A 14,156-nucleotide genomic window follows, 5' to 3' on the forward strand; every position below is an offset into this window, starting at 1 on the left:
ATGCAGATACAAATGCGGAGAATTTCTCTAAAAAATCATGAATAAAATTTTCTCAATTGTATTTTTTTTACAATTGCTCATGAAATTCTTGTGAAATATTACGAGGAATTTTTATAGTAACACCTGGAAAAATCATTTGATTGTTTTGCAGGAAGTCCGGATAATTTTTAGTGCGGTTTTTTTAACAATCCTGCAGAGACATTTAGGAAGAACTTAGAAAGTAAAGTGGGAAGAACTGTTGATGAACTATCTGAAGAATTCGTGGAATAAATCCTAGCTTGTTGATCTTGAAGACATTTTTTGTGAGAGTCATAGAATTTTTTGTACTATTTTTTGATGAAATTCTCAGTTATTCCTGAACATCCTAATCAAATTTTTAATGGACAACTGGGGGATACTTTTAACTAACAATTGGAATTTATATGTAATAAGTATGCAGAGGGCCTTCCAGGAGAATTTATTAAAATAATTTTTAATGCATTCTCTGGAGAAATTCTTCAAATGTTTTTTTTTTTTATTTTTTAACTATTTGATAGAGAAATTTTCTGGTGATCAATTAGTCTAGGAATGATTTTTTGTGAGAATCCCAGGATGAGCTCAGTGGAAACCGGTAAAGGAATTCTTGGAGAAAGCACTAGAAAGTTCGAAAATAATTGAGGAAGGCATTTCTTCTCCAAGAAGGAATCTCTTCAAAGCACATGGTTGAATACCTGAATAGTTCGTGGAAGTACCACAAAGGACATTCGTTGTAAGTTTTTTTTTTTGCTAGAATCATTAAGAATTTTTGACTGGATTACAAAAAGAATCCAGTAGCGAAGATTGAAATTTACAAATATCGCTGATGTGCCGTGAAATGAGACAAAATAATAAACAAATAAAATCAATACAATTCTGGTGAAACTACGAAATTTGGGAAAATCGTGATTATTGTGACCGACATTACTTCTGTGAAACAAGTATTTTCTAGGCCCCCTCCAGAAAAAAATCCTAGCTACGCCAATGGGATGAAAACAGCTTTCTCAGGAAGCCCACGAGACTGATAAAAGCATCGATGGAAGGTGTGCAAAATTATGTGAAAGTTTCAGGCGAACATTTCAGTTTGTTCGGATCCCGCCAGGGACTTCGACAAGGTGATGGACTTTCGTGCGTGTTGTTCAATATTGCGCTAGAAGGTGTTATGCGGCGAGCTGGGCTCAACAGCCGGGGTACGATTTTTACGAGATTCAGTCAATTTGCTTGTTTCGCGGATGATATGAACATTGTCGGCCGAACATTTGGAAAGGTGGCAGACCTTTACTCCCGCCAGAAACGCGAGGCAGCAAAAGTTGGACTGGTTAACTGGTGGGACCATGTATTCCAGAGGATTGGAACATGTTCCAATCTTAATGAAACTTTCACAACTTGCTTTCCACTACGATATCTTTCCGAGAAAAATATAAAGATGATCAAAACAAGTTACATTTCTGTGTTCCACTGTGCGAAAGTCTGTAGTGAGACTGATATGCGGATACTTTTCATTATGGGACAATTTGACTTGCTGTGTTTTCCTAATTTATCCGAACAAAATATATTATTTTATTAGTGTAGCTGAAAGAGCATTGGAATAGATGCTGAAAACTGAACTCAACTCAATTTTGACGAAAATGCAGATGGGACTGATTTGCGATTCACGGCAGTATAAATGAATGAAAAATTGAATAGTACGGAGCCATTTAGTTCTACTAGATTTTGTATCCTTCGACAAACACGCGTATTTCGACCTGAACTGTAAGGCCGTCTTTAGTTTCGTGAACTAGACTCGACTTATAGTACATGATACTCAAGACGGCCTTACAGTTCGATTATTCGGTTTTTCATTCATTTGAACATGAAATATTCTTATAACATAATGAGTTATAAACAAGTTAAATTGTAACAAAAATTGGTTTTTAAATTAGTTACAGTTTTGATTAAATTGTTACAAAACATGTTACTTTTATGATAGGACTGGAGTTTTAGTTATAAATTTAATTATTTTATCATCATCATTCATCTAATTTCTATCACATCTTGCCATAGAAAATTTTTATAACATCTTAACACAATAACATAACATAACTTGTTATATTTTCCTAGTCGGAAACGGCTTGGAATCGCACCAAAACATTGTTGTGTCAGAAAATTATGAATATATTAACGTCACAACAAAAGCATCTGCAATCAATGTTTCATATTTTAAAAATAAAACCGAAAACAAATAATTTAGTTTTTAAAACTGACAAAATCTAAAACCTGAAAACATGTTGTGGCAATATTCACATTTTCTTCTGACCAAAAATAGGGCATCTAAAAAATCACCACTACGAGTACTAGGTATATCGCGCGCAATAAATCCTCCTCGGTAACCGTGCCACGGCTGCTGCTGCTGCTGCTACTCCTTTTAGCCACGGAACGATAGCGGCGCATAAAACAGAGTGTTTATTTTTTAAATTAGGGGTTGTGAATCGCCGAACGAACGAATCAGTCAGCAACGGATCAGACGGATGGGCGAAGGACGAAGGACGAGAGAACCGAAACCGAAAGCGCATAATGTTTTTATGCTACCGAATCGGCTTCCCTGCCGCATGGGCGATTGATGGACGAAAATGCTGTCAGCTCAAGCGGGGTCTCGTTTGCTCCGTGCTGTCTGTGTGCTTCGTGAGAAGTTCTCTTCCTCGCTCGAGATTGTTTCGTCGAGAGATTCATAGTTGCGTGTGCGATGTTTTCTCCCAGCTGAGGTGGTTCCTCTTTATGCTGCCGTTCGTTATGCTTCACGTCGTGCTAGAACCGAAACCGCTGCTTTCCACCCATTCATTGAGCTCAGAACAACAAAGAGAGCGTTCGACGTCACTCAACTGTAGGGTCCTCACAGCTGGGCTGGATGGTGGTTCATGCTCGTGACGATGATGATGATGATGATGTTTATGATGGGTATATGTTGCACAGAGCATAGGTGACGACGACGGCTACGATGATGACGATGGCGATGAAAGGGCTCAGTTTACCTCCGACCACGATCGGATCTGGATGCGTCTCGGCTTGGCTCTATTGTTCGGCATTGTCGTCGTCGCCGTTCGTCGCGATTGTTCTTCATCGGGGCGCGTGATTCGCGTGAAATCGTGTCGTTGCTGTATTTTGTGATTATTTAGGAATTCGAGGTGGATGTCGATTATTTGTTTTAAATGTTTGAATGCGAAAAGCTAGAGACTAGCTTGGAGGCTTGAATTCGAACGAATTGAATTGTGGTTTCCCGTCAGGCGTTCGAATGAGGTAATCCTTTATCGGAAATCCCAGCTGTGCGAACTTCGGGTAGAGTCTCGAGGAAATTACTATCGCAGAATGGTGGTGTTTCAGGAAATTACCCTCGAAGGGGAGTGCTAACAAATGAACCTTCACACAGAGAGAGGATTAAAATTTAACGACGCATCAGTGCTGCAAACCGGATCTGTGTCGTCTTCGGTGAAGAACGGTGAAGTGGAATAAAACCACAGTAGGGTGCTGTTGCTGCAAGGATTCATGGGGAATAAATCAAAATCTACGCCCATCCAAAATACACAGCAACCGAACGGTGAACGAAGCCGACAGGATGTGATGCAGTGTGATGGAGTGAAGCGCATTTCGACACTCGGGAAGAGAGTGCCTGAAGCGATTATTGGATTATCGGCGATTTGTTTTGATTTGTGAAATTTTGCTGCCCTTGCAGTTGGCAGCCGAAGAACAGGAACAGGATATCCTCTCTTACGGAGGCTTCTGGTTCGACTTGTTTCGTTCGGGAAAGGCTATGGTTTCGAGTGAAGGATGTGAACCGTGTTAAGGCGAAATTGCAGTTTGGGCGCATTTGTCAGGATTACCTAATTGCTAGGTGGAAGTGCTATAGCTGTTTTGTGCCAAGTGACAAAAACTAACTGCTAAGAATAATAATAAATCAACAGTGTGAAAAAATAGGGTATCTTCGTGCTTGGGCAAATGGAATAGGAAGATCTCAGTTAACACCTGTTAAAGTGTCCGTAGAAGATTAATCTGAGAATGTTAGAAAAAAAAAAGATGAATATGTTTAGAAAACTTTTGATGATTCATGAAAAAGTTTTGGAAAGTATATTCATCACGCCTGCCGCCTTTTTCGTGAATTCGTTTAATTCAGCATTGTTTTGTCGTCAACAAGAATAGGTATAAAAGAATAGGTTTAAATATGGATTGATAATCGAGATAAGATCATTCGTATGAATAATGAGTTAAAATAATAATCTTCCTGAAAATAATGTAAATTGTTTTGCCCTGCGATGCAATTCAGCTTTGTATCACTTATAAAATGGCCAAACATTTTGTTGAACATTCCTCCCTTGAACTACAAGACTACTTGGAATGAAGGCCCCATAGCATACTTTAGAAATTCGGGATTTTTGTATCCTTCGGAGAATTGGTTTGTTTGAATTGTTGTGTTCAGTAGTCATATAGGAACTTCCTGAAATATAAGACTTTAGTGTTTAACAAGAATACCCATGTAGTGTTTTTTTTTTAACTTATCTCATTTATTTGGCAGGCTCGGGTGCCGTAGTGCATAACAGAGCCGAAATCTTTCCTTTTTTTTTTGATTAATTCTCATGTAGTTGAGTTGTGTGTAAAATATTATTTGCAGATATTCTGGATCACCTAGAGCCTGTAATAAAGATCTTCTAATCTACGAGCATAATTTGTTATCAAAATACCAAAGAAATGTACATGCTGGACTTGGAAAGGTCTGCAAGAGAATAACTGTTATGCATTCAATATTTCAGAAGTTTTCAATTATTCACGAATGCCCAGTAGGCTCGAAAAGTTAAGCCAATTATTGCTTATTTATGTTCTCCCCCCAAGTATGGATTAACTAAGGGTCATTTTTAGTACAAAATTTGATTGAAAATCATGGTGATGTTGTACACAACGAAATGACCCCCCTCTCTCAAAGAAAAACGAAATGTCAAAGTTAGGTAAGTTAGGTTGAATAGAAATGGATTTACCTCATTACTTCGAAGTCCATAACCCCGAATGCCATGACAATGACTCGTTTCCTCGAGTGTACCATTTCCCTGAATTCCATAACTTAATTGTGCGTTCGGGGTTATGGAATTTTAAGTCATGGCATTCGGGGTAATGGGGTAGAATCGATTTATAGCGTGTAATGGGTTTTCTTGTATCAGTCCCAGTTATTATTTGGAAATTTATTTATTAAATTATCTTCCTGAAATGTATCATCAATGAATAAACAGTGCGAAAAAACTTGAAAATATACGGTTTTGCGTAGAAGACATTACGCAAATGGACGCATAATTTGACTTTTGGAGAATAAAACAAACACCCAATGGTCATTTTTACCTAAGATTTTTGTAATAGTTTGTTTTATTTTACAATTGAAAAAAATGAATAAATAAATCAATTAAACTTTTTTTCCTTCTCAAAGAAAATCAAACTGTTAAATAAACTTTAAAAAATGTCGAAATTATATTGTATATAAATGGGGTATCCCTGTATGAATCGCAGTTCTTATCGAGGAGTTTGTTAGGGATGTTATCTTCCTGGAATGTGTTTCAATGAATCTTCGTTAAATAGTTTTTAAGGAAAAAAATATGAGATTCAATTTTTTTGAAAAATTTTAGATAGGTTCTTGAAAAAAAAATTTCGTAAGATTCTTAGAGGAATTTCTGGGATTACTTTAATTAAAATATCAAAGTTAAAAATAATTCTGAAATGTATCGTTATTATTATTATCTTTATGAAAGAGATTTGCAGCCCGAGGCTTGCTCATCTGGGAAAATGTATGGTTGCAAGAACCATCGAACAGCCGGAAATAACCTTTGCAAGAGTATTAAAAAAAAACCTGACAACAGATTAAGAAGAAATTTATGGAGAGCTATATTCAAGGCTTCCTGAAAGGATGCTTACAAAAACCCACCAAAGAATATTAGGAGATGTTTCAGATAAAATTCAAAAAGAAATTCTTGAAAAACTGAAAAAATATTTCTCTGAAGGTTATATCAGGAACTCTTAAAATATTCATCTATATCAAAATATAATCAATTATTTTAACCAAAGTTGTTTTGAAAAAAAATGAGATAACTGTTTTTGAGCGTCATACGAAATATTCAGCAAGAATTTCACTTAGTATTCTATCAAGATCACGTGAAGGAGTTGTGTTTCAAGATTATGTCAGTCAAAACTCATTATAACGACAACTTTTTTGTGCAAATCTCTCTTAAGGTGAAGATGAATCGAAGCCAAACCTTAAATTTTCAAGAGTACAGATCTGGAGAACCAAACATCAGTTTAAGCTGAAAACTTAATCGATTGGTCACTCGCTGGTGGTGACCAATCGATTAAGTTTTCAGCTCAAACGGGTGTTTGGTTCTCCAGACCCGTGCTCTTGAAAATTTGAAGTTTGGCTTCGATTCATCTTCTCCTTAAACGACATTTCCAATGGTCTCTCCAAATTTCCATTGTATTTTCAACTTGTATAGCGACAGTTCTATGTTTTGACCGTTTTTAATTACGACAGTCGAATCGTACTTGGTAGTCACTCAGTATAACGACATTTTTACGCCCGTTTTATTATTTTAGTACAATTATAACCGATTTCTTCCTCCATGCTCCATAACGACTTATTTATAACTTATCTATGACGACGTCATTTATAGCGACATCTCCTCAACGGCGGTTCCTTGTGATGTCGCTATAATGAGCTTCAACTGTATAAGAACCCTACTCAGAATGTTGTAACAATTCCGCCCAACATAATTTGAAAATCATGCCTAAGGTTATGAAGGGATTCAGCTTGATATTTGGTGAAAATCCAACACAGAATCTCCATTCTAAAATCCTGTTTTGTAACCTGCGAGATATTTGTCCAGGATTGTATATAAATCCTGTTAAGAACTCGATCCAAACAGGATTATGTGGAAACACTGCCCAGTATTTTGTAAGAAAATTTATTTAGAATAATTTGAAAAATTCTGCTGATGGTTTGAGGATAATTTTGTCTTAGCTTTGTGTAATTTAATTCACAGGAATTTATAAGAATCGATTCTTTGCGTCGATATTCTGTTCGACTAATTTAGCCTATTTCCATTATATTTTATTTAAGCTTGATTGAAGTTTAGCCTCTCGTATCAAATACAATAGAAAGTCGTGATACAGCGTTGTAAAAACAAATAATCAAATTATTGTAACTATTATAGAGCATGATTTCTGATTATGAATCTCGAATTGATTCTCGCAAGCTAGATTTATAAAAAGAATAATTTTAACAATTGTCAACTTCAATGAAGAGTGCTAGAAGATGTTCTAGTTTTAACAACTAATTAATCACGAGTTGAAAAGTTGCAACAATCCGCATCCGCATCCCAATCCGTAAAAGATGGGACGATTGAAAGAGCGCTAGGTTTATTGCTTGTTTTGCGTTGGTTTCGGTGATAATTTGATTTACTGAGTATTGACAAAATATGATATCAAGCAAATTTAGAAGTTCAAAAACTAATTGAGTCATTATATTTGCTAAAATATTGGCGTGAAATTCAAACGAAACATTCAATAATGATGGTATGTTTTAACTTCAAATTAGTCAGTCTGTGGGCAAGATATGAGAAAAGTTTTCAAAATCTTCGCGGGCCACACAAAATGACGTTTCGGGCCGTACGTTGAATAACACTGTGATAAATATTTTAAGAGTTCCTGGAAATATCTCCAGCAAATACTTTAGAGGAAACCGTGGAGAAGTCCGAGGCAAATTGTAAAACTTTGGCGACCACCAGTTACTGCAATAAAATGATTAAAGGAGAAATCCTACGGAATCTCATAGGAATTTTGTAGAAACGCATAGAGCAATCTTTGGAAATATTCCAGAAGTTATCGATAGAGAAATGCATTTGAATATTCTTGGATAAATTATTGAAAGAACGGCGCTGTCACCCACTTTACGCCCACCGCAATTTCTCGTATAGATCCGAGCAAAATTTTAAGGCAATAAGTTCAAAGTATGCATCAGTCACAGAAGAACAATCTGCTTTGTACGATTGAAAACAACTGCGGGTGGGTGGAAAGTGGATAGCAACGTCTTAGAGGACACCTGACTGTATTTCTGAAAAAAAAAATGCCAGAAGGAATCTCTAGAATGATTTCTTCAAAAATCTTCTGGAGGAATCCTTGTAGGAATACTTAAGAAACAGTTAACTTTGTCAGACATCCTTGATAGATGTGGAGAAGTTTCTGGTTCCACATAAAGATAAACGAGATTCCTGGAGAAATTTCTGTAGGGATACTCGAAGAAAAAAATAGCGTTGAGCAATTTTGATCGATAGATTTGGAGCTTTTGAATGCAACATTAGACGAAAACGGTCTTCTACAAAGTTGTTTGTATAAGTTAGGCCCTTTGTTTGGTGTGATTGAAGATGAAAGTGTTCCACATTTTTATAGAAAAGGTGTGACAAACTTTTTTATTTGAAGAAGTTATACAGTACTGACCTGATTTTGTCAGCCCCCGATTTTGTCTACCCCCGATTTTGTCTACCCCCGATTTTGTCAGCCTATTTTAAATTTGTCAAAAAATTGTTATCGTCATGTTTTACCACGTTTACATTAAAATTGATGATGATGTTTGATGTCATGCACGCATGGGCGTAGCCAGAGGGGGCAATGGCAATGTCTTTTATTATGTGTTAAAAATCAATATTACCAATATAAGGGAGAAGAGAGTCCCTGATAAGAAAAACTGGCTACGCCCATGTTTATCGCCCTCTTAAAAGTCCATGTAACCATGCAACACATTAAAATTTGAAAAACAGGAACAAAATAAAATGACCCGATTTTGTCAGGTTCCCCATTTTGTCAGCCTAAAATTCATCGAGGGGCTGACAAAATCGGGTCCTTACTGTAGCATAATGTATCAGCCAAGTTGTAGACCATTCAAATTCAAGCAATTTTTCCATGTAATTTATTTTTGTAGCTCTTAAATCGTTCAATTCGGAGCTTTTTTCCTACTGTGACATAGGGTGGTCCAAACAAGCATAGTTTTCTGACTCCAACGTAGTCTACGAAACGCTTTTAGAACTTTGAAAATTGCGTACTATGGTGATTGAAGGAACTTGCTATCCTTTTCTGTTTACGAGTTACACTGTAACGTCAACTTACAAACTGGGGACGGACCTGGTGTAGGGGTTAGAACACACGCCTCTCACGCCGAGGACCTGGGATCGAATCCCATCCTCGAGATAGTCACTAAAAATTTCAGTAGTGACGACTTCCTTCGGAAGGGAAGTAAAGCTAAGGTCATTCAAATATTACTTGGAGTACGTCTTATTATAGTATATGCGTAAATACAGCTCTATTTTTTATTGCCAAGTACAAAAAAATCTCGTTATTTTTTATCACAAAATTATTGTTGTATTTTTAAAAATCATTGGTTTTGTCATGTTTTTCTTTCTGGTAATTTAATGAACTCCATACAGTCAAGCTCGATTTTAAAGCGACCATCGAGTTAGGGAGGTATCGAGTTATAGAACACAAAACCAGTGCGAATGCGATCCAAAAGACCATCAAGGTAGCCATGACAACCAACTTTTACTACGGTTCTCTAAATCGATATCAAGATACAGAGTATCGAATAAGGGAGAGTTGACTGTAGGTGTTCTAGTTTTTTGTTTTCTGGAGTAAATACTTTGAAATTAGTAATCTTTCCGAGGGTTTTTTCAATATGGTTGAGACTCTTCACCATTCATATAAGCAAACGGAGCATTATATGAATTAGTACCGATGTTCTGGTACTCCATGGAATATAGGCAATAGGATCTTCGTTTAGATAGGCATAGATCTTATTGCTTTGATCAATACGGATGTTTTTGGTCCTACAAGGATTTCATCGAATATAGGCCTTTGGATCTACAAACGTGATTAGTGGTCTATTGACCATTTTTTTGTTATGACACAGACCCACAACTGTTTCCATAAGTAATCGGTGTTTTGTTTTGATTCATACCGATATTCTTGATCCTACAAGGACTCCATGCACAACAGGCCTTTAGTTCTACAAACTTAAGCAGTTGTTTGTAGGTCGTTTTTATTTATGGTACACATTTTTTACCGGGTGCAGGTTGTTAGGCCGAAAGTCGTTAGGTCGAAATAACATTTGATCATTTACTACAATTCCAAATGGCTAACATATTCATCAGGCTTCTTTTAATCAAAGCTTGTTCTTTCTAGATACATTTCACAGCGGATATTGTCCTGAGCTACCCTCGTTGGATACCCATTCGACCTTACGGTTCATTAGAGCTATCGATTTTCGACCTAATGACTCTTTCGGCCTAACGACTTTTTCTGCTTAGCGGCATTCAGCCTAATGGTATTCAACCTTTTTACCCTACGTATAACTAAACGAAGAGTGTCCGTACATCCATCCAGTTTAGTAATTTGAGTCTACTGGACGTGTACTGCTTATCCAACTAAAAGTTATTATGCTGGTCGATCTTGTAGATCTAAAGGCATATCTTTCCGGCAGTTCTTGGATGACTTAGAACTTTTGGTGTATTCATCAGGAATCGCCGTTAAAATCTTCAAATATTTCTGGGTATGTTGAACTAGTAAACATGTAACAAATTATGCTCGTAGATGTAATGACCTTAATTTTATGAGATTCTTGGATTACCCAGATTTTTCACTTAGAATTCTTCAGACGCAATTCATTTATACTTTATAATTTTATTGAGCTTTCTTTATACTGTCAGTGACAAAAGTTAGTAACCGAATGCTGTTTAGCCTATTCCAATTATAATTGCATGAATGCATTTAAAATGCCCAAGTTTGGGGATCTGTATTTTGGCTTCTGGTAGTCCGAATCGGCTGAAATTTTGATTACGAACCACAACAAACCTGACGTTTTTTGTGTACCGATCTCATGAAATTTCAATGAATTATCAAATTGTTTTAAAGGGTTGTTCAAACACAAAAGTAAGAAACCGAGAGATATTTCGATTTAGTTAAAAAAAACGATAAAATGTAAATGATTGGTGTTTTCTGTAAGTTGATGTAACTTCCGAAAGTGAACAACTTTTGCGAATAAACTAACCAAGCACAGCTTACCGTTTTTTATTTATATTGAAAAATCTTTTGATTTCCTGCTTTTATCTTTGAAAAACCCTCTGGAACTCTTTTAGAATAATATTTGTAGTTCGTCATCCAAATTTCATCCAATTCGAATTACCTGAGGCTAAGAGGCAGAGCTACAAGCTTGGGCATTATGTATGGAAAAATAGCATATGGTTACTGACTGTAGAATTATTACGAGCACGTACTACATCACATTTTGTCATTATGTCACTTGGAAGGTATGTAGTTCTAAAGGAAGTTTTTGGATAGCCCAGATAGATAACCCATCTCTTGAATACGACACTTTAATACAGCAACCTAACAAATATAGTGCTCTGAACTTCTTTGCACATGTTAGCCTCAATAGATTACGTTCAATAGATCACGCTTACGTAAAGTTACGTAAATTGAATACATGTAAAAAAGAACTTCGTGAATCGAGGTTTAAGTATAATGTTCTTTTTCTTGTAAAAATAAGCCATCTCTGATTGTGAACATCTCTGATTGGGACAAACATAATACCCATCTTTTGACGGCATTCGAAAGAAAAAAATAAAACTGTGTATTATTTCAATAAAACTACAGATGAGTAATTTTCGCAACTTCAGTAAAATAACTAATTTTCAACAGTCAAATTTCAAAACCTTTTTGCATGAAAAATTGCTAATTTCTTAAGGAAACATTTTTGAAGGAATCCCGGAAAATGTTTGAGTGCATATTAGATATTCCTAATATATTTTCTTGGTAATCTTTTATAATGTCGAAGAAATTTTCTGGAGGAATTTCTGAAAAATTGCATAAAAGAACCTTTGGAAATACCTTTGAATAAATCACAAGAGGAATCTTCAAGTTTAAAGATTTTGTCAGATTAACATATTCTGATGAAATTTCTTGAGAAATGTCTCGAAGTATCCGTAATGGGATTACTAGAAAAAAATCTCAATAAGGTAGGCGTATTATGACGTCGACTTTAGTATTGCATACTAGATAACAAATCTAGTATAGGGGGTCCCAGAAAGTATGAGAACGATTTTGATAATGAGAATCACAATATTTTTTCAAACAAATACATATTTTCATAATTTTCATTGAGGCATTTCAAATGCTTGCTATGAAAATTTTGTTTGGTTTTAGAAAATCAATTCATATTTAGCCAGCACAGGCCCTACTTTTGTGTTTTGTTGAAACTTAACTAGCGATAAATGTTTTTATCAAAAACCATCGATGTCGTGAGTTCATGTACATTGTATTTAAGATGTTCCACAAGAATTTTTGTTTGGATTTTTATCTGACTTTGCTAGAAAATATTTCACAAAATGGTAAAGAAATGGCGGTACACACTGGGGCAGAATCGAAAAAAACGAGTAAACAACCTAAGATTTTTCGGAATGAAGAGATATATGTTTGGTGTTTTCAGCAAAAATGATCCTTTTAATGAGACAGATGTTTTGAGATAAAGTCATATTTTTTTGTGTTATTCGCATAAATGGCTCATATTTGTAATTTCGGTCCAATGGCATTTTAGGTGTATGGTTTCTTCGGCAAAGTTGTTCATTGTTTTATGCTGAAAATTGTTACTTAAGACGTCAAATTTCCAAGGTCTACTATTTTTAAAATAAAAACAATTTCTAAGAAAATGGTGCTAAAACCGTAATATTTGAGTTTTGCGGTATGGTAATGTCGTGCCCATTCTTTCTGGGACATAATACAAGCGAAACTGGAAACGGCCTGCAGTTCAGTACGAAATGCACATATCTGTCAGCGGGTACAAATTTGAGTTGAAATCAAATTATTTATTTTATTTACCTCCTGATATTCCATAAAACATTTCGAAGATTTAAAATCTTGCTGGATTTTGTTGATAAAATTCTCAAAATATTTCAATAGAATCCTTGAAGAAAAGGGATTTCATGACAGTTCCGAGAAAAATCCTTAGGTGATCAAAGCAAAACTTTAGAAGAATACTTGGCAAACCCCTGCTGATGAGTCCTGGTGTGATTCCTAGAAACTTCATGACTCCGCCAGTTATTCAGATACCCCATCTCATTTTCCTTAGGAATTCTGCTAATGATTTCTTGATGAACATATTCAAAAACTCTTTTCTCCAGTAGTTCTTCCAGTGATTTATTCTGGTATATCTCCAAGCGATCTGTGAAGAAATTCCACGCAATCTCTTCAGATTTCATCAGTTATTCTTCTAGCCTATGGGAATCCTGAAAATATACATCAGATCTAAAAAATGCTCTAAGAATATCTTTTGTTCCAGAAACTCTTGCATGTTATTTTTTTCTGGTTTTTCTCTAGTAAACATCACCACACTGTATTTAAGAATTTTATCAAGTTATTAGTTTAGTAGTCCCTCTCAAAGATTTCTCAAGTAGGTTCTTCAAAACTTCAAGCAGGAACTAGTACATTACCCAAGTAACCAATAAGCATTTCAACTTGCATTCATCCAGCATTATATGCGTCAGCACGGCAATGCATTAAATGCTCTTTTAACTTATGGACCGATGCACGAGTTCACTAATTTGACGTTTGAGCGGTGCCGAATTCACTCGTTGCCATGGTCACGTAAATAACACGGCACCGCTAAAACGTCAGATAGTGAACTCGTGCATAGGTCCATAGCCGAGAGAGAGGAGACAGCTGGGTTAGATTGCGAGCTCCCAAAAGTCAAGGGAACCTGTCATCAACTGTCACTGGAAAACCAACACATTCGGAGGGCAGAACGTGAAAAAGCGTCAAAATTCAAGTAAACGTAATTGAAAATTTGTAGGTGTTTTTCGATGCTATCACGTTTTAAAAAGTAGAATACCTAAATTTAGTTGTGTGTTGGCAAACTGCTATTGATTTTTTGTATCCATATCCTTTTTCATAGCAAACAACATGAAGTAAATACGATTTTGACCAAAAAAAGTTCATCTGACCGTTGTGCACTACCCAACAATTGAAAACATAAGTCAAAGAAGGCTAGAAAACATGCCAGCTATCAGTGAGCTGTCTCCTCTCTCTCAGGTCCATAGCTGCCT

General features: G+C 35.9%; 1 protein-coding gene across 4 annotated transcripts in view; it reads left to right on the plus strand.

The window, feature by feature from the left end:
• The first annotated feature begins 3,018 nt into the window (after positions 1 to 3,018).
• LOC5575298 (toll-like receptor Tollo) overlaps positions 3,019 to 14,156 on the plus strand; it is a 476,821-nt gene continuing 465,683 nt past the window's right edge. For all 4 annotated transcript variants that reach the window (XM_021847153.1, XM_021847156.1, XM_021847157.1 and 1 more), the window contains exon 1: positions 3,019 to 3,288. The gene's annotated coding sequence lies outside the window, so the exon portion shown is untranslated. The remainder of the gene's footprint in view (positions 3,289 to 14,156) is intronic.

This window comes from Aedes aegypti, chromosome 2, assembly GCF_002204515.2.
Source record: "Aedes aegypti strain LVP_AGWG chromosome 2, AaegL5.0 Primary Assembly, whole genome shotgun sequence".
Lineage (NCBI taxonomy): Eukaryota > Metazoa > Arthropoda > Insecta > Diptera > Culicidae > Aedes > Aedes aegypti.